The sequence below is a fragment of the Oncorhynchus keta genome, chromosome 36 (assembly GCF_023373465.1).
Source record: "Oncorhynchus keta strain PuntledgeMale-10-30-2019 chromosome 36, Oket_V2, whole genome shotgun sequence".
Taxonomy (NCBI): Eukaryota; Metazoa; Chordata; class Actinopteri; order Salmoniformes; family Salmonidae; genus Oncorhynchus; species Oncorhynchus keta.
Window position 1 is genome coordinate 24,495,868 of NC_068456.1, and position 22,338 is coordinate 24,518,205.

Below are 22,338 nucleotides of genomic sequence, written 5' to 3' on the forward strand. Positions count from 1 at the left end.
CATCTCTGATGCATGACAGGCCTGAAAACAACACCATCTCTGATGCATGACCGGAATGAAAACAACACCATCTCTGATGCATGACCGGAATGAAAACAACACCATCTCTGATGCATGACAGGCCTGAAAACAACATCATCTCTGATGCATGACCGGAATGAAAACAACACCATCTCTGATGCATGACAGGCCTGAAAACAACACCATCTCTGATGCATGACAGGCCTGAAAACAACATCATCTCTAATGTATGACAGATTGAAAACAACACCATCTCTGATGCATGACTGGAATGAAAACAACACCATCTCTGATGCATGACCGGAATGAAAACAACACCATCTCTAATGCATGACAGGCCTGAAAACAACATCATTTCTAATGTATGACAGGTTGAAAACAACACCATCTCTGATGCATGACCGGAATGAAAACAACACCATCTCTGATGAATGAAAACAACACATCTCTGATGTATGCCTGAAAACAACAAAACATGACATGAAAACAACATCTCTGATGATGACAGGTTGAAAACAACACCATCTCTGATGTATGACCTGAAAACAACACCATCTCTGATGATGCATGACCTGATGAATGAAAACAACACCATCTCTGATGCATGACAGGAATGAAAACAACACCATCTCTGATGAAAACAACACCATCTCATGACAGGCCTGAAAACAACATCATCTCTGATGACATGATCTCTGATGAAGGTTGAAAACAACACCATCTCTGATGAAAACAACATCATCTCTGATGTATGACAGGCCTGAAAACAACACCATCTCTGATGCATGACAGGCCTGAAAACAACACCATCTCATCTGAAAACAACATCATCTCTGATGTATGACAGAAAACAACATCATTGATGTAAGACAGGTTGAAAACAACATCATCTCTGATGCATGACTGGAATGAAAACAACACCATCTCTGATGCATGACTGATGGAATGATCTCTGAAACAGGTTGAAAAAACACATCATCTCTGATGAATGACAGGTTGAAAATGCCAGGTTGAAAACAACATCATTTCTCATCTCTGATGTATGACAGGTTGAAAACAACACCATCTCTGATATGACAGGTTGAAAACAACATCATCTCTGATGTATGAAGGTTGAAAACAACACCATCTCTGATGACATGATCTCTGATGTATGAAGGTTGAAAACAACACCATCTCTGATGCATGACTGAAGGTTGAAAAAACACATCATCTCTGATGATGACAGGTTGAAAACAACATCATCTCTGATGTATGACAGGTTGAAAACAACACCATCTCTGATGAATGACAGGTTGAAAACAACATAATCTCTGATGTATGACAGGTTGAAACAAAACAACACCATCATCTCTGATGTATGACAGGTTGAAAACAACATCATCTCTGATGTAAGACAGGTTGAAAACAACATCATCTCTGATGTAAGACAGGCCTGAAAACAGGTTGAAAATGACACCATCTCTGATGTATGACAAAAAACACCATCTCTGATGTATGACAGGCCTGAAAACAACACCATCTCTGATGTATGACAGGTTGAAAACAACATCATCTCTGATGTATGACAGGTTGAAAACAACATCATCTCTGATGTAAGACAACACCATCTCTGATTGAAAACAACATCATCTCTGATGTATGACAGGCCTGAAAACAACACCATCTCTGATGAATGACAGGCCTGAAAACAACACCATCTCTGATGTATGACAGGTTGAAAACAACATCATCTCTGATGTATGACAGGTTGAAAACAACATCATCTCTGATGTAAGACAGGTTGAAAACAACATCATCTCTGATGTAAGACAGGCCTGAAAACAACACCATCTCTGATGAATGACAGGCATGAAAACAACACCATCTCTGATGAATGACAGGCTTGAAAACAACACCATCTCTGATGTATGACAGGTTGAAAACAACATCATCTCTGATGTATGACAGGTTGAAAACAACATCATCTCTGATGTAAAACAGGTTGAAAACAACATCATCTCTGATGTATGACAGGTTGAAAACAACATCATCTCTGATGTAAGACAGGTTGAAAACAACATCATCTCTGATGTATGACAGGTTGAAAACAACATCATCTCTGATGTATGACAGGTTGAAAAAACAACATCATCTCTGATGTGACAGGTTGAAAATGACAGGTTGAAAACAACATCATCTCTGATGTATGACAGGTTGAAAACAACATCATCTCTGATGTATGACAGGTTGAAAACAAAACAACATCATCTCTGATGTATGACAGGTTGAAAACAACATCATCTCTGATGTATGACAGGTTGAAAAACAACATATGTATGACAGGTTGAAAACAACATCATCTCTGATGTATGACAGGTTGAAAACAACATCATCTCTGATGTATGACAGGTTGAAAACAACATAATCTCTGATGTATGACAGGTTGAAAACAACACCATCTCTGATGTATGACAGGTTGAAAACAACATCATCTCTGATGTATGACAGGTTGAAAACAACATCATCTCTGATGTATGACAGGTTGAAAACAACATCATCTCTGATGTATGACAGGTTGAAAACAACATAATCTCTGATGTATGACAGGTTGAAAATGACACCATCTCTGAGACAGGTTGAAAACAACACCATCTCTGATGTATGACAGGTTGAAAAGGTTGAAAACAACATCATCTCTGATGTATGACAGGTTGAAAACAACATCATCTCTGATGTATGACAGGTTGAAAACAACATCATCTCTGATGTATGACAGGTTGAAAACAACATCATCTCTGATGTATGACAGGTTGAAAACAACATCATCTCTGATGTAATGACAGGTTGAAAACAACATCATCTCTGATGTATGACAGGTTGAAAACAACATCATCTCTGATGTATGACAGGTTGAAAACAACATGACATCTCTGATGTAAGACAGGTTGAAAACAACATCATCTCTGATGTATGACAGGTTGAAAACAACATCATCTCTGATGTATGACAGGTTGAAAACAACATCATCTCTGATGTATGACAGGTTGAAAACAACATCATCTCTGATGTATGACAGGTTGAAAACAACATAATCTCTGATGTAAGACAGGTTGAAAACAACATCATCTCTGATGTATGACAGGTTGAAAACAACATCATCTCTGATGTAAGACAGGTTGAAAACAACACCATCTCTGATGTATGACAGGTTGAAAACAACATCATCTCTGATGTATGACAGGTTGAAAACAACATCATCTCTGATGTATGACAGGTTGAAAACAACATCATCTCTGATGTATGACAGGTTGAAAACAACATCATCTCTGATGTATGACAGGTTGAAAACAACATCATCTCTGATGTATGACAGGTTGAAAACAACACCATCTCTGATGTATGACAGGTTGAAAACAACATCATCTCTGACAGGTTGAAAACAACACCATCTCTGATGTATGACAGGTTGAAAACAACACCATCTCTGATGTAAGACAGGTTGAAAATGACATCATCTCTGATGTATGACAGGTTGAAAACAACACCATCTCTGATGTATGACAGGTTGAAAAACAACCATCTCTGATGTATGACAGGTTGAAAACAACATCATCTCTGATGTATGACAGGTTGAAAACAACATCATCTCTGATGTAAGACAAAACAACATCATCTCTGATGTATGACAGGTTGAAAACAACATAATCTCTGATGTATGACAGGTTGAAAACAACATCATCTCTGATGTATGACAGGTTGAAAACAACATCATCTCTGATGTAAGACAGGTTGAAAACAACATCATCTCTGATGTATGACAGGTTGAAAACAACATCATCTCTGATGTATGACAGGTTGAAAACAACATCATCTCTGATGTATGACAGGTTGAAAACAACATCATCTCTGATGTATGACAGGTTGAAAACAACATCATCTCTGATGTATGACAGGTTGAAAACAACATCATCTCTGATGTATGACAGGTTGAAAATGACACCATCTCTGATGTATGACAGGTTGAAAACAACATCATCTCTGATGTATGACAGGTTGAAAACAACATCATCTCTGATGTATGACAGGTTGAAAACAACATCATCTCTGATGTATGACAGGTTGAAAACAACATCATCTCTGATGTATGACAGGTTGAAAACAACACCATCTCTGATGTAAGACAGGTTGAAAACAACATCATCTCTGATGTATGACAGGTTGAAAACAACATCATCTCTGATGTATGACAGGTTGAAAACAACATCATCTCTGATGTATGACAGGTTGAAAACAACATCATCTCTGATGTATGACAGGTTGAAAACAACATCATCTCTGATGTATGACAGGTTGAAAACAACATCATCTCTGATGTATGACAGGTTGAAAACAACATCATCTCTGATGTATGACAGGTTGAAAACAACATCATCTCTGATGTATGACAGGTTGAAAACAACATCATCTCTGATGTATGACAGGTTGAAAACAACATCATCTCTGATGTATGACAGGTTGAAAACAACATAATCTCTGATGTATGACAGGTTGAAAATGACACCATCTCTGATGTAAGACAGGTTGAAAATGACACCATCTCTGATGTATGACAGGTTGAAAACAACATCATCTCTGATGTATGACAGGTTGAAAACAACATCATCTCTGATGTATGACAGGTTGAAAACAACATCATCTCTGATGTAAGACAGGTTGAAAACAACATCATCTCTGATGTAAGACAGGTTGAAAACAACACCATCTCTGATGTATGACAGGTTGAAAATGACACCATCTCTGATGTAAGACAGGCCTGAAAACAACACCATCTCTGATGTATGACAGGTTGAAAACAACATCATCTCTGATGTATGACAGGTTGAAAACAACATCATCTCTGATGTATGACAGGTTGAAAACAACATCATCTCTGATGTATGACAGGTTGAAAATGACACCATCTCTGATGTATGACAGGCCTGAAAACAACATAATCTCTGATGTATGACAGGTTGAAAACAACACCATCTCTGATGTATGACAGGTTGAAAACAACATCATCTCTGATGTATGACAGGTTGAAAACAACACCATCTCTGATGTATGACAGGTTGAAAACAACACCATCTCTGATGTAAGACAGGTTGAAAATGACATCATCTCTGATGTATGACAGGTTGAAAACAACACCATCTCTGATGTAAGACAGGTTGAAAATGACACCATCTCTGATGTATGACAGGTTGAAAACAACATCATCTCTGATATATGACAGGTTGAAAACAACATCATCTCTGATGTAAGACAGGTTGAAAACAACATCATCTCTGATGTAAGACAGGTTGAAAACAACATCATCTCTGATGTATGACAGGTTGAAAACAACATCATCTCTGATATATGACAGGTTGAAAACAACATCATCTCTGATGTAAGACAGGTTGAAAACAACATCATCTCTGATGTATGACAGGTTGAAAACAACATCATCTCTGATATATGACAGGTTGAAAACAACATCATCTCTGATGTATGACAGGTTGAAAACAACATCATCTCTGATGTAAGACAGGTTGAAAACAACATCATCTCTGATGTATGACAGGTTGAAAACAACACCATCTCTGATGTAAGACAGGTTGAAAATGACACCATCTCTGATGTATGACAGGTTGAAAACAACATCATCTCTGATGTATGACAGGTTGAAAACAACATAATCTCTGATGTAAAACAGGTTGAAAACAACATCATCTCTGATGTAAGACAGGTTGAAAACAACATCATCTCTGATGTAAGACAGGTTGAAAACAACACCATCTCTGATGTATGACAGGTTGAAAATGACACCATCTCTGATGTAAGACAGGCCTGAAAACAACACCATCTCTGATGTATGACAGGTTGAAAACAACATCATCTCTGATGTATGACAGGTTGAAAACAACATCATCTCTGATGTATGACATCTCTGATGTTGAAAACAACATCATCTCTGATGTATGACAGGTTGAAAAATGACACCATCTCTGATGTATGACAGGCCAGGTTGAAAACAACATCATCTCTGATGTATGACAGGTTGAAAACAACACCATCTCTGAATGACAGGTTGAAAACAACATCATCTCTGATGTATGACAGGTTGAAAACAACACCATCTCTGATGTATGACAGGTTGAAAACAACACCATCTCTGATGTAAGACAGGTTGAAAACAAAAATGACATCATCTCTGATGTATGACAGGTTGAAAACAACACCATCTCTGATGTAAGACAGGTTGAAAATGACACCATCATCTCTGATGTATGACAGGTTGAAAACAACATCATCTCTGATATATGACAGGTTGAAAACAACATCATCTCTGATGTAAGACAGGTTGAAAACAACATCATCTCTGATGTAAGACAGGTTGAAAACAACATCATCTCTGATGTATGACAGGTTGAAAACAACATCATCTCTGATATATGACAGGTTGAAAACAACATCATCTCTGATGTAAGACAGGTTGAAAACAACATCATCTCTGATGTATGACAGGTTGAAAACAACATCATCTCTGATATATGACAGGTTGAAAACAACATCATCTCTGATGTATGACAGGTTGAAAACAACATCATCTCTGATGTAAGACAGGTTGAAAACAACATCATCTCTGATGTATGACAGGTTGAAAACAACACCATCTCTGATGTAAGACAGGTTGAAAATGACACCATCTCTGATGTATGACAGGTTGAAAACAACATCATCTCTGATATATGACAGGTTGAAAACAACACCATCTCTGATGTAAGACAGGTTGAAAACAACACCATCTCTGATGTATGACAGGCCTGAAAACAACATCATCTCTGATGTATGACAGGTTGAAAACAACACCATCTCTGATGTATGACAGGTTGAAAACAACATCATCTCTGATGTAAGACAGGTTGAAAACAACATCATCTCTGATGTATGACAGGTTGAAAACAACATCATCTCTGATATATGACAGGTTGAAAACAACATCATCTCTGATGTAAGACAGGTTGAAAACAACATCATCTCTGATGTATGACAGGTTGAAAACAACATCATCTCTGATATATGACAGGTTGAAAACAACATCATCTCTGATGTATGACAGGTTGAAAACAACATCATCTCTGATGTAAGACAGGTTGAAAACAACATCATCTCTGATGTATGACAGGTTGAAAACAACACCATCTCTGATGTAAGACAGGTTGAAAATGACACCATCTCTGATGTATGACAGGTTGAAAACAACATCATCTCTGATATATGACAGGTTGAAAACAACACCATCTCTGATGTAAGACAGGTTGAAAACAACACCATCTCTGATGTATGACAGGCCTGAAAACAACATCATCTCTGATGTATGACAGGTTGAAAACAACACCATCTCTGATGTATGACAGGTTGAAAACAACATCATCTCTGATGTATGACAGGTTGAAAACAACACCATCTCTGATGTAAGACAGGTTGAAAATGACACCATCTCTGATGTATGACAGGTTGAAAACAACATCATCTCTGATATATGACAGGTTGAAAACAACACCATCTCTGATGTAAGACAGGTTGAAAACAACACCATCTCTGATGTATGACAGGCCTGAAAACAACATCATCTCTGATGTATGACAGGTTGAAAATGACACCATCTCTGATGTATGACAGGTTGAAAACAACATCATCTCTGATGTATGACAGGTTGAAAACAACATCATCTCTGATGTATGACAGGTTGAAAATGACACCATCTCTGATGTATGACAGGTTGAAAACAACATCATCTCTGATGTATGACAGTTTGAAAATGACACCATCTCTGATGTATGACAGGTTGAAAATGACACCATCTCTGATGTATGACAGGTTGAAAACAACATCATCTCTGATGTATGACAGGTTGAAAACAACATCATCTCTGATGTATGACAGGTTGAAAACAACATCATCTCTGATGTAAGACAGGTTGAAAACAAACTCATCTCTGATGTATGACAGGCCTGAAAACAACATCATCTCTGATGTATGACAGGTTGAAAATGACACCATCTCTGATGTATGACAGGTTGAAAACAACATCATCTCTGATGTAAGACAGGTTGAAAACAACATCATCTCTGATGTAAGACAGTATTGAAAACGCCACCATCTTATTCCTGTTGGTGAAATCCTGTCATAGTATTCCCCACCAGGAAGCCAAACCCACTGGGCAAAACATTATTTAATTTAAACCAGAAACATCTATGCGATGACATAGTCATAAAGATAAGGGCATTTCATAGTTTCTTCACCCAACTTTTTTATTGTATTTTAAAAATATTTTTAAAATGGCTCCTTTTTCTCCCCAATTTTGTGGTATCCAATTGGTAGTTACAGTCTTGTCTCATCGCTGCAACTCCCGTACGGACTCGGGAGAGGCGTGCATCCTTAAAACGCAGCCCAGTCGCACTGCTTCTTGACACAATGCCCACTTAACCCAGAAGTGCTTCCTGGTCTAAAACAACTAGCATGCACTGCGCCCAGCCCGCCACAGGAGTCACTAGTGAGCGATGGGACAAGAACATCCCTGTCGTCCAAACCCTCCCCTAACCTGGACAACGCTGGGCCATTTTTTCATCGCCCCATGGGCCTGGACTCAAACCAGGATCTCTAGTGGCACAGCTAGCACTGTGATGCAGTGCCTTAAGACAACTGCGCCACTCCAGAGGCCACTTTCACCTGACTTTTAACCTAAATACATGCCCATTAGGTACAGAAGTCAATATAACGTCTATTCCACGTTGGTTCATTGTAATTTCATTAAATTACGTGGAAACAACGTTGATTCAACCAGCGTGTGTCCAGTGGGTGATAAAAAATGTTTTCTTCATTTAAAGTTGAATTCACATTAGTTGACAAATCAACCAAACGTAAATCAAAACTAGATGTTGAACTGACGTCTTTGCCCAGTGAGACGTAATACCTATGGGGCTATCCATATTCCTAATCGGGCAAACCAGGGACCGGGACCGGGACCAAATGCCTTAGGACGGCATTGACATGAAGCAAGTGTATAATTGACCTGTTGCGTGATATCAGCAGCACACCCACAGTGCTGGAGCGGTCATGTGTTATCTGTTCCACTGCGGAGCTACTGAGGTAAATATTACAGAGCAGGGGTTACTGGGTAACGTTAGGGACAGGTTCAGTATGGCTGAGGGTAATACATTCCTACCCCCTATCATTATTCATCCCTGTAACGCCCCGTCGGGCTGTAACACCCCGTCGGGCACGACCGCATATGAAAAGGCCCTCCGTGTGTTTCGGTGAGATTAAAGAGGACTGGTAGAAAAGATCAGAGAGGGCCCGCGCATTATTCCCATGATGCCTTGCAATCCAGGTGGCTGTTTCTGGAGATGAGAGTGGACCAGACACGGACGGTCTGAGATTAAGGTGTCACGGAGCTGAGCCACAGGACACTGAGCAGAGGCACGTAGAGGAGATATCAACGGTGGATGTATCAGAGGAACTCCAGAGAATATCAGGTAGAGATATCAACGGTGGATGTATCAGAGGAACCAGAGAATATCAGGTAGAGATATCAATGGTGGATGTATCAGAGGAACTCCAGAGAATATCAGGTAGAGATATCAACAGTGGATGTATCAGAGGAACTCCAGAGAATATCAGGTAGAGATATCAACGGTGGATGTATCAGAGGAACTCCAGAGAATATCAGGTAGATATATCAACGGTGGATGTATCAGAGGAACTCCAGAGAATATCAGGTAGAGATATCAACGGTGGATGTATCAGAGGAACTCCAGAGAATATCAGGTAGATATATCAACAGTGGATGTATCAGAGGAACTCCAGAGAATATCAGGTAGAGATATCAACGGTGGATGTATCAGAGGAACTCCAGAGAATATCAGGTAGAGATATCAACGGTGGATGTATCAGAGGAACTCCAGAGAATATCAGGTAGATATATCAAGTATAGATATACCCCTTAAGCCTACAATGAGGCTCCAGGTTTCAGACAATCCAGTGGGTGTGTGAATACACTTTTATTGTAGTTGCACATTCTAATTCACATGCCAGGCTCACATAGATGATAGGAGACATACTGACAACAAGAAGTAAGAGACTATCCATAGAGATGAAGGGAGTGATAACGAGGGAGCGATAGAGAGAGATAGAAGGAGCGATAGAGAGAAAACAGCAGAATCCTCCTTTGGCATCTAAAACAACTCCTAAATCTAAATCCTCCTTTGGCATCACACAGAGGACGTCTCAAAGCCTTTTTTGGAACGTTCCTCTTCCAAATGTATTCCAGATATGCGGTGTATGTAAACAGAGAGGAGCTCATTCTTGTCGGGCGGCGGTCGGCAGGGTGAGGAAGAGAAGCCATGTTCTGATTTTGGAGCTGTGCCATAATGCTGCATCTGTGCTAAGCCCCTGCCCAACATTCTGGATTTAAGAGGGGGACTTTTTAGGTCTCTCTCCCTCCCACTCTCTCCCTCTCACTCTCTCTGTGTCTGAGAAGGTTGAAAATGCAGTCACATAAAAGGCCCATCTAAGCATGAAATGGTTTCACTTTACTACAGACGAAACACTTGACCACATACTGCAAATGCAGTCGCTGTGGTTACCCTCAGCACTCCACTAATAGAATAATGAGCTAAGCTGTGGGCTTGTTTTGCATCGGTGGCAGGTGTCTTTACTGGCTGAAGTGAATTCATTCAGTACCAGTTAAAAGTTTGGACACAGCTACTCATTCAAGGGTTTTTCTTTATTTGTACTATTTTCTACATTGTAGAATAATAGTGAAGACATCAAAACTATGAAATAACACATGGAAAGCATTCCAGGTTACTATCTCATAAAGCTGGTTGAGAGAATGCCAAGAGTGTGCAAATCTGTCAAGGCAAAGGGTGGATACTTTGAAGAATCTCAAATTGATTTGTTTAACACTTTTTTGGCTACTACATGATTCCATATGTGTTATTTCATAGTTTAATGTCTTCACTATCATGCTACAATGAATGAGTAGCTGTGTCCAAACTTTTGACTTGGACTGTACATCAAACAAAGACACACACAATCACACCTTACGCTACAAACAAACGTGATAATGTGCTCTCATAAACAGACAAACATTACTTGTACACACATGCTCTGTCTCACACACAAACAGTCGCACAGACGCACACACACACACAAACATTTGCACACTCTACAGCACTCTATTCCCATTGACTAATGTGGATAAATGGCCTTCTATAGAACCATGGCACTATCTTCTCAAGAATGAATATAAAAATAAGTGCATTAGAAGGCTCATAACCATTTATAAAAGCCACTTAACTGTGAAGGTGAGGGAATGAAGTAACATTTTTATCAAAGATTATCTGTGTCCTCCTCCCTTTCAAAACCCTTCAATCCAGGGCATTTATTCACAAAGAGTCTCAAAGTAGGAGAGCTGATATAGGATCTGTTTAGCCTTTTAGAATAAGAGGACATACACAGGGGGGGATCTGATCCTAGATCAGCACTCCTAGTCTGAGATATTTTGTGAAGGTCCATAATCTCTGGAAATAGTACAGTAGCAGAGGAGAAGTCTGGTCTCCATCTACAGACAATATGAATGTGTATGGGACAGACAGTACTAGACATCATCCTCATCACACTGTCTCCACGAGGTGAGTTCTACAGTAGGGGAGTGTTCTAGGCGTGTGCTGAATATTAGAGGAATCACTCAAAACTATTTTCTCTCTTTCTCAGGAAGTCATGACTTATCCCATCCCAACTCACTGTAAAAAGTGTCACTTCTGAGCCACCTTAGTGGAGATAAGTGCCCAGGAGGGGAGAGAGAGAGCAGTGGAGTCAGGATGGAGCCCCTGAGCTTGTCATTTTAATCCAGGCAGAAAAAAAATTGGTAAAAGCAGGATAAAATCCAGGAACACTTAAAAGTTCCACTTTGGAATAAGAGGCCATTTACTGACCATTCAGGGATAATGGTTACATGACAGTTCAGGGATAATGGTTACATAACAGTTCAGGGATAATGGTTACATGACAGTTCAGGGATAATGGTTACATAACAGTTCAGGGATAATGGTTACATGACAGTTCAGGGATAATGGTTACATGACAGTTCAGGGATAATGATTACATGACAGTTCAGGGATAATGGTTACATGACAGTTCAGGGATAATGGTTACATAACAGTTCAGGGATAATGGTTACATGACAGTTCAGGGATAATGGTTACATAACAGTTCAGGGATAATGGTTACATAACAGTTCAGGGATAATGGTTACATAACAGTTCCGGGATAATGGTTACATAACAGTTCAGGGATAATGGTTACATGACAGTTCAGGGATAATGGTTACATGACAGTTCAGGGATAATGGTTACATTAGCCTAGTGGTTAGAGTGTTGGACTAGTAACCGAAAGGTTGCAAGTTAAAATCCCTGAGCTGACAAGGTACAAATCTGTTGTTCTTCCCCTGAACAGGCAGTTTAACCCACTCATTGAAAATAACTGACTTGCCTAGTTAAATAAAGGTAACAGTTCAGGGATAATGGTTACATGACAAGTGGATTGAAGTTTGGAAGTTTAAGTACTTTAAGGAAAAACTTAGACTTTGTGTGTGTGTGTGTGTGTGTGTGTGTGTGTGTGTGTGTGTGTGTGTGTGTGTGTGTGTGTGTGTGTGTGTGTGTGTGTGTGTGTGTGTGTGTGTGTGTGTGTGTGTGTGTGTGTGTGTGTGTGTGCATTCATGTCTATGAGATGTGAAGTGCTCACATATTCCAATAAGTATGCATACTGTATGTGTTGACGCTTGAGTGGTAGTTGATCGTAACATGACAACTGGATTGAGAAGTGTGTATGTACAGTTAATTGTGTATGAGAGAGAGAGAGGAGGGAGGGAGAGAGAGATGTGGGGATGGAGAGAGGTGGGGAAGGAGAGAGAGAGAAACATAAATTTCAACATACCAATTAGGATTTGGCTAAAAATACTTGAATCAGTCATAGAGCCCATTGCCCTTTATGGTTGTGAGGTCTGGGGTCCGCTCACCAACCAAGACTTCACAAAATGGGACAAACACCAAATTGAGACTCTGCACGCAGAATTCTGCAAAAATATCCTCTGTGTACAACGTAAAACACCAAATAATGCATGCAGAGCAGAATTAGGCCGATACCCACTAATTATCAAAATCCAGAAAAGAGCCATTAAATTCTACAACCACCTAAAAGGAAGCGATTCACAAACCTTCCATAACAAAGCCATCACCTACAGAGAGATGAACCTGGAGAAGAGTCCCCTAAGCAAGCTGGTCCTGGGGCTCTGTTCACAAACACAAACACACCCTACAGAGCCCCAGGACAACAGCACAATTAGACCCAACCAAATCATGAGAAAACAAAAAGATAATTACTTAACACATTGGAAAGAATTAACAAAAAAACAGAGCAAACTAGAATGCTATTTGGCCCTACACAGAGAGTACACAGCGGCAGAATACCTGACCACTGTGACTGACCCAAAATTAAGGAAAGCTTTGACTATGTACAGACTCAGTGAGCATAGCCTTGCTATTGAGAAAGGCCGCCGTAGGCAGACATGGCTCTCAAGAGAAGACAGGCTATGTGCTCACTGCCCACAAAATGAGGTGGAAACTGAGCTGCACTTCCTAACCTCCTGCCCAATGTATGACCATATTAGAGATACATATTTCCCCCAGATCACACAGATCCACAAAGAATTCGAAAACAAATCCAATTTTGAAAAACTCCCATATCTACTGGGTGAAATTCCACAGTGTGCCATCACAGCAGCAAGATTTGTGACCTGTTGCCACGAGAAAAGGGCAACCAGTGAAGAACACACACCATTGTAAATACAACCCATATTTATGCTTATTTATTTTATCTTGTGTCCTTTAACTATTTGTACATTGTATATATATATATATATATATATATATATATATATATATATATATATATATATATATATATATATATATATATATATATATATATATATATATATATATATATATATGACATTTGTAATGTCTTTACTGTTTTGAAACTTCTGTATGTGTAATGTTTACTGTTCATTTTTGTTGTTTTTCACCTTATATATTCACTTTGTATGTTGTCTACCTCACTTGCTTTGGCAATGTTAACACATGTTTCCCATGCCAATAAAGCCCTTGAATTGAATTGAATTGAATTGAGAGAGAGAGAGAGAGAGAGAGAGAGAGAGAGAGAGAGAGAGAGAGAGAGAGAGAGAGAGAGAGAGAGAGAGAGAGAGAGAGAGAGAGAGAGAGAGAGAGAGGATATTTGTATGGCTGGCTGTGTGTGTGTGTGTGTGTGTGTAGCCGTTGCATCAACCATGTCATAAGAGTGACTGTGCTGTGTCAGCAGTCTGAGATGGAAGCAGTGGAAAAGGTGCAGCAGGTCTCAGAAGACTCCAAGTTATTCTAATCTGTCCATTGGCAGCTCAGTGAAAATACCCCAAACAGCCACTAATCCTCTACAAAGACCTGCCTGATATCCATGCCAACTGCTTTGTTTCAGCTTTCAGCCTCTAGTCTAGTCTACTTACGAACTCGGTCTATTTCTTTTACTCTCTTTATCTGTCTCTCTCTATGTCTCTGTCTATCTCCCCTGTATCTGCCTCTCTCTATGTCTGTCTATCTCCCCTTTATCTGTCTCTGTCTATCTCCCCTTTATCTGTCTCTGTCTATGTCTCTGTCTATCTCCCCTGTATCTGCCTCTCTCTATGTCTGTCTATCTCCCCTTTATCTGTCTCTGTCTATCTCCCCTTTATCTGTCTCTCTCTATGTCTCTGTCTATCTCCCCTTTATCTGTCTCTCTCTATGTCTCTGTCTATCTCCCCTGTATCTGCCTCTCTCTATGTCTGTCTATCTCCCCTTTATCTGTCTCTGTCTATCTCCCCTTTATCTGTCTCTGTCTATCTCCCCTGTATCTGTCTCTCTCTATGTCTCTGTCTATCTCCCCTGTATCTGTCTCTGTCTATCTCCCCTGTATCTGTCTCTCTCTATGTCTCTGTCTATCTCCCCTTTATCTGTCTCTGTCTATCTCCCCTTTATCTGTCTCTCTCTATGTATCTGTCTATCTCCCCTGTATCTGTCTCTCTCTATGTCTCTGTCTATCTCCCCTTTATCTGTCTCTGTCTATCTCCCCTTTATCTGTCTCTCTCTATGTCTCTGTCTATCTCCCCTTTATCTGTCTCTGTCTATCTCCCCTTTATCTGTCTCTCTCTATGTCTCTGTCTATCTCCCCTTTATCTGTCTCTCTCTATGTCTCTGTCTATCTCCCCTTTATCTGTCTCTCTCTATGTCTCTGTCTATCTCCCCTGTATCTGTCTCTCTCTATGTCTCTGTCTATCTCCCCTGTATCTGTCTCTCTCTATGTCTCTGTCTATCTCCCCTTTATCTGTCTCTGTCTATCTCCCCTTTATCTGTCTCTGTCTATCTCCCCTGTATCTGTCTCTCTCTATGTCTCTGTCTATCTCCCCTTTATCTGTCTCTGTCTATCTCCCCTGTATCTGTCTCTGTCTATCTCCCCTTTATCTGTCTCTGTCTATCTCCCCTTTATCTGTCTCTGTCTATCTCCCCTTTATCTGTCTCTGTCTATGTCTCTGTCTATCTCCCCTGTATCTGTCTCTGTCTATCTCCCCTTTATCTGTCTCTGTCTATCTCCCCTTTATCTGTCTCTGTCTATCTCCCCTTTATCTGTCTCTGTCTATCTCCCCTTTATCTGTCTCTGTCTATCTCCCCTTTATCTGTCTCTGTCTATGTCTCTGTCTATCTCCCCTGTATCTGTCTCTGTCTATCTCCCCTTTATCTGTCTCTGTCTATCTCCCCTTTATCTGTCTCTGTCTATCTCCCCTTTATCTGTCTCTGTCTATCTCCCCTTTATCTGTCTCTGTCTATGTCTCTGTCTATCTCCCCTGTATCTGTCTCTGTCTATCTCCCCTGTATCTGTCTCTGTCTATCTCCCCTTTATCTGTCTCTGTCTATCTCCCCTTTATCTGTCTCTGTCTATCTCCCCTTTATCTGTCTCTCTCTATGTCTCTGTCTATCTCCCCTTTATCTGTCTCTGTCTATCTCCCCTGTATCTGTCTCTCTCTATGTCTCTGTCTATCTCCCCTTTATCTGTCTCTCTCTATGTCTCTGTCTATCTCCCCTTTATCTGTCTCTGTCTATCTCCCCTGTATCTGTCTCTCTCTATGTCTCTGTCTATCTCCCCTGTATCTGTCTCTGTCTATCTCCCCTTTATCTGTCTCTCTCTATGTCTCTGTATATCTCCCCTTTATCTGTCTCTCTCTATGTCTCTGTCTATCTCCCCTTTATCTGTCTCTCTCTATGTCTCTGTCTATCTCCCCTTTATCTGTCTCTGTCTATCTCCCCTGTATCTGTCTCTCTCTATGTATCTGTCTATCTCCCCTGTATCTGTCTCTCTCTATGTCTCTGTCTATCTCCCCTTTATCTGTCTCTCTCTATGTCTCTGTCTATCTCCCCTGTATCTGTCTCTCTCTATGTATCTGTCTATCTCCCCTGTATCTGTCTCTCTCTATGTCTCTGTCTATCTCCCCTTTATCTGTCTCTCTCTATGTCTCTGTCTATCTCCCCTGTATCTGTCTCTCTCTATGTCTCTGTCTATCTCCCCTTTATCTGTCTCTGTCTATCTCCCCTTTATCTGTCTCTCTCTATGTCTCTGTCTATCTCCCCTGTATCTGTCTCTCTCTGTGTCTCTGTCTATCTCCCCTTTATCTGTCTATCTCCCCTTTATCTGTCTCTCTCTATGTCTCTGTCTATCTCCCCTGTATCTGTCTCTCTCTATGTCTCTGTCTATCTCCCCTTTATCTGTCTCTCTCTATGTATCTGTCTATCTCCCCTTTATCTGTCTCTCTCTATGTCTCTGTCTATCTCCCCTTTATCTGTCTCTCTCTATGTCTCTGTCTATCTCCCCTGTATCTGTCTCTCTCTATGTCTCTGTCTATCTCCCCTTTATCTGTCTCTCTCTATGTCTCTGTCTATCTCCCCTTTATCTGTCTCTCTCTATGTCTCTGTCGATCTCCACCTCTCCCTTTTTCTCAGATTCTCAGATTCTCTTTTTCTCAGATTCTCAGATTTTTCTCAGATTCTATCTCATTTCTCCTCCTCCACATTATCTCTCTCTCCCTCTCTCTCCTTCTCTCTACCCCTCTCTCTCTCTCTCTGTCAAATGACTGACCCTCTTAATCTTCTCTCTTCTACTGACCTGGCTGTGCTGCCTCACTGCACCAACAAAAAAACAGGACAAAATGACAAAGCAAAAAACCACATCTCTGTCCTCCAAGTTCACTCAGTATGGAAGGAAAAATGGTGGAGGTTGAGAAAGTTTGACAAAGTTTGGTAATGAATGGTGTGGCTGTTGAACAAGTTGAGGAGACTAAATTACTTGATGTTACCTTGTATTGTAAACTGTCATGGTCAAAACATATAGATTCATGGTTTTAAAGATGGAGAGAGGTCGGTGCGTGATAAAGAGATGCTCTGCTTTTTTGACACCACACTCCACAAAGCAAGTCCTGCAGGCTCTAGTTTTGTCTTATCTTGATTATTTTCCAGTCATATGGTCCAGTGCTGCAAAGAAGGACCTAGTTAAGCTGCAGCTGGCCCAGAACAGAACGGCACGTCTTACAGTGAGACGCCACTGTAATCAGAGGGCTAATATCAATACTATGCATACCAGTCTCTCTTGGCTAAGAGTTGAGGAGAGACTGACTGAATCACTTCTTGTTTTTATAAAAAACATTAATGTGTTGGAAATTCCAAATGGTTTGCTTTGTCAACTTACACACAGCACTGACACACACATTTACCCCACCAGGCATGCGACCATATTGCGCAAGTGAACAGCAAACCTGGTTTAAAAAAACAGATAAAACAACACCTCACGGCACAACGCCTCTTTAAATTCATATAAATTGTAAAGTATTTTGTCATGTATTTTCGTAATGTGTCGGACCCCAGTAAGACTAGCTGTCGTCGTGGCCATTGGCTAATGGGGACCTTAATAAAATAAAACATCTAGCAGGGTGACAGCAGCAATGTTGCATGTAAACAGCCCAGGGTGACCACAAAGCCATGAAGTCAGTCCCATGAATACACACATACTGTACAATCACACTCCTGAAACTAGAGGTATAATGTACACAATTAGAGGTATAATGTACACAATTAGAGGTATAATGTACACATAGGTAAAATGTACACAACTTGAGGTACAATGTGCACAATTAGAGGTATAAGGTACACAACTAGAGGTATAATGTACACAATTAGAGGTATAATGTACGCAATTAGAGGTATAATGCACACAATTAGAGGTATAATGTACGCAATTAGAGGTATAATGTACACAACTAGAGGTATAATGTACACCTCTAGAGGTATAATGTACACATAGGTAAAATGTACACAACTTGAGGTACAATGTGCACAATTAGAGGTATAATGTACACAACTAGAGGAATAATGTACACAATTAGAGGAATAATGTACACAATTAGAGGTACAATGTACACAATTAGAGGTATAATGTACACAATTAGAGGTAAAATGTACACAATTAGAGGTATAATGTACACAATTAGAGGTATAATGTACACAATTAGAGGTATAATGTACGCAATTAGAGGTATAATGTATGCAATTAGAGGTCAAATGTACGCAATTAGAGGTAAAATTTACACAACTAGAGGTAAAATGTACACAATTAGAGGTATAATGTACGCAATTAGAGGTATAATGTACGCAATTAGAGTTCAAATGTACACAACTAGAGGTAAAATGTACACAATTACATGTATAATGTACGCAATTAGAGGTAAAATGTACACAATTAGAGGAATAATGTACACAATTAGAGGTAAAATGTACACAATTAGAGGTATAATGTACACAATTAGAGGTAAAATGTACACAATTAGAGGAATAATGTACACAATTAGAGGTATAATGTACGCAATTAGAGGTAAAATGTACACAATTAGAGGAATAATGTACACAATTAGAGGTAAAATGTACACAATTAGAGGTATAATGTACGCAATTAGAGGTAAAATGTACACAATTAAAGGAATAATGTACACAATTAGAGGTAAAATGTACACAATTAGAGGTATAATGTACACAATTAGAGGTAAAATGTACACAATTAGAGGAATAATGTACACAATTAGAGGTATAATGTACGCAATTAGAGGTAAAATGTACACAATTAGAGGAATAATGTACACAATTAGAGGTAAAATGTACACAATTAGAGGTATAATGTAGGCAATTAGAGGTATAATGTTCACAATTAGAGGTATAATGTACACAATTAGAGGTAAAATGTACACAATTAGAGGTAAAATGTACACAATTAGAGGAATAATGTACACAATTAGAGGTAAAATGTACACAATTAGAGGTAAAATGTACAAAATTAGAGGTATAATGTACACAATTAGAGGTAAAATGTACACAATTAGAGGAATAATGTACACAATTAGAGGTAAAATGTACACAATTAGAGGTATAATGTACGCAATTAGAGGTATAATGTACACAATTAGAGGTATAATGTACACAATTAGAGGTATAATGTACACAATTAGAGGTAAAATGTACACAACTAGAGGTATAATGTTCACAATTAGAGGTATAATGTACACAATTAGAGGTAAAATGTACACAATTAGAGGAATAATGTACACAACTAGAGGTAAAATGTACACAACTAGAGGTATAATGTCCACAATTAGAGGTACATTGTACACAATTAGAGGTATAATGTACACAGAGGTTAAATGTACACAACTTGAGGTACAATGTACACAATTAGAGGTATAATGTACACAATTAGAGGTATAATGTCCGCAATTAGAGGTATAATGTACACAATTAGAGGTAAAATGTACACAATTAGAGGAATAATGTACACAATTAGAGGTACAATGTACACAATTAGAGGTACAATGTGCACAATTAGAGGTATAATGTACACAACTAGAGGTATAATGTACACAATTAGAGGAATAATGTACACAATTAGAGGTACAATGTACACAATTAGAGGTATAATGTACACAATTAGAGGTACAATGTACACAATTAGAGGTATAATGTACACAGAGGTTAAATGTACACAACTTGAGGTACAATGTACACAATTAGAGGTATAATGTACACAATTAGAGGTATAATGTACGCAATTAGAGGTATAATGTACGCAATTAGAGGTATAATGTACACAATTAGAGGTAAAATGTACACAACTAGAGGTATAATGTTCACAATTAGAGGTATAATGTACACAATTAGAGGTAAAATGTACACAATTAGAGGAATAATGTACACAACTAGAGGTAAAATGTACAGAACTAGAGGTATAATGTCCACAATTAGAGGTACATTGTACACAATTAGAGGTATAATGTACACAGGATACCACTGCCCCCGGCATAACCCTAAAACAGACAGACAGAACATCTCCCAAATGGCTCTCTGTTGATTAGCCATGCTAATGAACTAAATCTGTTTCCCATACAACAGGCCTGTCAGAGGGGAGAGGAGAGGCTGCAACACGAACCGAAAAACCACACAAAAGCCTTATTACTGACTAAATACTAAAACTTTAGGGGGACGGCGCCTCTGACATGACAAGCACTCGCACAGGAGAGATGGAGGGAAGAAGTGGAACAGCACGGTGTGGAGACTACGGCAGTTTGCGCTAACTGAAATATCTCTGTTAATAAGGATCTCTATCCAGCTCCTGTTAGTGCAACCTCTGAGACCTGGCTCTTTATGCCGTGCTCGTGTTTCTGGGCTGTGGACTGGAGGGGTGGAATGGGATGTAAGTGGAGCTCCACACTGGTGGAATATGATTCACGGTGTTTGTTTTTGAGTAACAGTAACAGCTTATTAGGTGGGGTTTTTAATGTCTGTTAAATGTTTGTAAGAAATGTAAGCGTATTAAGTGATAAGGAAACATGAAGGAAGTTAAGAGCTTTGGTTTTGTCAGTTTTGGCTAACTCACTACTCGATAAGTGACTTGTCTTTTAATTTTCCTTTCCGGGCGAGGTTCAGAGTGAAAGTTAACCTCAGGTATCTGTTAGCACATCAAGATCAATGAGTTGAACAATTTTAAATCACAACGATTCTCCGTATCTCGCTATTTCTGTCCATCCTCACATCATTTGCCCAACCTGCCACCCTCCAGTCATTTGCCCAACCTGCCACCCTCCAGTCATTTGCCCAACCTGCCACCCTCCAGTCATTTGCCCAACCTGCCACCCTCCAGTCATTTCCCCAACCTGCCACCCTCCAGTCATTTCCCCAACCTGCCACCCTCCAGTCATTTCCCCAACCTGCCACCCTCCAGTCATTTCCCCAACCCAACCTGCCACCCTCCAGTCATTTCCCCAACCTGCCACCCTCCAGTCATTTCCCCAACCCAACCTGCCACCCTCCAGTCATTTGCCCAACCTGCCACCCTCCAGTCATTTGCCCAACCTGCCACCCTCCAGTCATTTGCCCAACCTGCCACCCTCCAGTCATTTGCCCAACCTGCCACCCTCCAGTCATTTGCCCAACCTGCCACCCTCCAGTCATTTCCCCAACCTGCCACCCTCCAGTCATTTCCCCAACCTGCCACCCTCCAGTCATTTGCCCAACCTGCCACCCTCCAGTAATTTGCCCAACCTGCCACCCTCCAGTCCTTTGGCCAATCTATCCTCTGGTCAAACAAACTGCAATCACAGCCAGTGCTCCACCAACCCATCTCTTCAAGCAGTCTACTCAGGCCCTCATATCCAATTCTGGAGACAAATTACGCTTCGCTTTCTGATGGGAAGCCCAAGTGAAAGAGGAGAGAGCTGAAACTTCTCCTCTAATGGTTTGACTGCGACACAAAGGGTGGATGGAGGGAGCTTGCAGCTGAGTTAGAGAAGAGGCTGTCACCGGGCCCCCAGCCCCCCAGCCCTCAGTCCACGGGCCCCCAGCCCATGGGCGCTTCACTTCAGATCGTCTGCATCCTAATTCATTTTTCTACAGTGACAGTGTCCTCTCCCCTTTCTGGATGTGTTCAAGGGCTTGTTGGGAGGTGGTTAACACATTTCCAGTTCTCTGGTAGGAGGTTTGGCTTTCTTGTCGTCTGAAGATGAAACTGTGATACGGACTCTTGCCCCTCAGAGCCTTGCCCACTTTGGAGCCTTTGCTCCAAACATCGCTA

General features: G+C 40.2%; 1 long non-coding RNA gene across 2 annotated transcripts; it reads left to right on the plus strand.

Moving 5' to 3' along the window:
- Positions 1–2,349: 2,349 nt before the first annotated feature.
- Positions 2,350–5,952, plus strand: LOC127916532 (uncharacterized). Of its 2 annotated transcripts, none has more exons than XR_008095195.1 (3): positions 2,350–2,445; positions 2,545–2,610; positions 3,990–4,754. It is a non-coding gene; the product is annotated as an uncharacterized LOC127916532 (long non-coding RNA). The 2 variants fall into 2 exon arrangements; XR_008095194.1 differs by lacking the exon at positions 2,350–2,445 and adding an exon at positions 5,675–5,952 and having other exon boundaries at positions 2,452–2,610; positions 3,990–4,649.
- Positions 5,953–22,338: the final 16,386 nt, after the last annotated feature.